The following is a 2,674-nucleotide window of genomic DNA, read 5'->3' as shown; positions in this document are numbered from 1 at the left end:
GCTGACACATATAAACTTGTAAGATATATTGAGTATATGATATATTATGTTTCTCAACTGGCCTCCAAACTCTAGGTGAGCCCCAGTAAGTAAAACAACCACCACTGCTCATCATCACACATAAGGAAAGACTCCTCACATTTGCCACAAAGCCCAGTTGCCCTATGAAATGAACCTCTAATTCAAAACCACTAACAAAATCCCCAAGCAAGATGCAAGAGAATTAGCTTGCACTCATCTGGCTCCCAAAAAGTAATAAAGGCAAGTTTTGCCAAAGCTGGTATTTCTGCTTTCCAATGCACTTCCATGACACTGGGCATTTAGAGCCTGAGATCTGTGATGTCTAGTGGATCTTTAGAGGTTCTGCATGACTCCCTGAAAGAGTAGGCAAGGGATAAGTCACAGGTACATTTTCTATAGAGGGCCATTCTGAAAGAGCTCTGAGACCCAAGGGAGAGGCGAAGACACAGGGCCATTTACCTGCCCTATACATTTGGTAAGTGGGACAGTGTGGGGACTCGTAAAACTTGTGTATTCCTGAGCAGTAGGACCACTGTGTTGATCTTGTTCTCCTATTTAACCGACATCTTGATCCGCAGGCAGCAAGGAGAGGCTGTGTGCCACACCAGTCACAGCTTAAGGATAAGAGATCTTAAAGCCTGCCTCCACAGTCACCCACTTCCTCCAAGAAGGCCACACCTACTCCAACAAGGCCACATCTGTGAGCCAAGCATTCAAACACCTGAGTCTATGGGAGCCATTCCTAAAAATTACCACACTGATCTTAGTCACATGATACTGTGGGGTGTGTGTGTGTGTGTGTGTGTGTGTGTGTGTGTGTGTGTATGACAGAGGGGGACAGAGGAAAGCGCTTTACATCCAAACTCCTTATGTAACAGTTCTGTCCACATAGGAAGTGATGCATGGGGATCTTGACTCCCACACTTAGGAATCTTCGCCCGCTCTAGGTTGATATGCAGGAGGGTAGTAAGAAGAAAAGCTGGCCAAGCAGGATGAAGTCTGACAAGCAGGATATTTGAGTGAAAGGGCTTGGGAATTAGAAAGCTAAAGCAGCACAAAACTAAGTCCAAGAGGATCAAAGACCTCAATATAAAACCAGACACATTAAACCTGTTAGAAGAAGTGGGGAAGAGCCTTGAACTCACTGGCACAGGAGTTCAGCTTCCTGAACAGAACACCAACAGGACAGGCTTTAAGCAACAATCAATAAATGGGTCCTCATGAAACTGCAAAGCTTCTGTAAAGCAAAGGACACTGTCATCAGAACAAAACACCAGCCTACAGACTGGGAAAGGATCTTCACCAACCCTCTATCTGACAGAGGGCTAATATCCAGTATGTATAAAGAACTAAAGAAGTTAAACACCAACAAACCAAGTAATCCAATTTAAAAATGGGTTAAACAAAGAATTCTCAATAGAAGAATATCAAATGACAAGGAAACACTTAAAGAAATGTTCAACTTCCTTAGTCATCCAGGAGATGCAAATCAAAACAACCCTGAGATTTCACCCATCAGAATGGCTGAGATCAAAAAATCAAGTGACAACACATGCCGGAGAGGATGTGGAGAAAGGGGAACCCTCCTCCATTACTGGTGGGAATGTAAACTTGTACAACCACTCTGGAAATCAATCTGGGGCTTTCTCAGACAATTTGGAATAGTGCTACCTCAAGATCCAGCCATACCACTCCTAGGCATATATCCAAAATATGCTCAAGTATACAACAAGAACATTTGCTCAATCATGTTCGTAGTAGCTTTATTTGTAATATCCAGAAGCTGGAAACAACCCACATGTCCCTCAACTGAGGAATGGATACAAAAAATTTTGGTACATTTACAAAATGGAATATTACTCAGCAATTAAAAACAAGGAAATCATGAAATTTGCAGGCAAATGGTGGGAACTAGAAAAGCTCATACTGAGTGAGGTATCACAGAAGCAGAAAGACACACATGGTATATACTCATTTATAAGTGGATATTAGCCATATAATGTCGGATAATCATACTAAAATCTATACTCCTAAAGAAGCTAAACAACAAGGAAGATTCTTGCTCAATCCTCATTCAGAAGGACAAATGTGATAGACATCGGAAGCAAGAGAAGACAGGAAACAGAACAGGAGCCTACCACAGATGGCCTCTGAAAGACTCTACTGATCGAGGTATTAAAACAGAGGCTGAGACCCATAGCCAAACTTTGGACAGAGTACAGAAAATATTATGAAAGAAGGGGGAGATAGAAAGACCTGGAGGAGACAGGAGATCCAAAAGAAGACCAACAGAGCCAACAAAAACCCTGAGCCTTGGAGTCCTTGAAGAGAATGATACCACAACCAAGGACAACGCATGGAGAGGACCTAAAACGCTGGCTCAGATGTAGCCAAGTGAGGTCCCAAGTAAGGGGAGCAGGGACTTTCTCTGGTATGAACCGGAGTTGGCAGGCTCTCTGATCACCGCCCCCTGAGGGGGCAGCAGCCTTACCAGGCCACAGAGGAAGACAATGCAGCCAGTCCTGATGAGACCTGATAGACTAGGGTCAGAGAGAAGGGGAGGAGGACCTCCCCTATCAATGGACTAGGGGAGGGGCATAGAGGGATAAGAGGGAGGGAGGGTGGGATTGGGAGGAGATGGGGGATGAGGCTA

The sequence above is a fragment of the Psammomys obesus genome, unplaced genomic scaffold (assembly GCF_907164565.1).
Source record: "Psammomys obesus unplaced genomic scaffold, mPsaObe1.curated_primary_1811, whole genome shotgun sequence".
Classification (NCBI taxonomy): domain Eukaryota; kingdom Metazoa; phylum Chordata; class Mammalia; order Rodentia; family Muridae; genus Psammomys; species Psammomys obesus.
The sequence above is the reverse complement of the archived record's forward strand: the minus strand, read 5'-3'. Positions refer to the sequence as shown.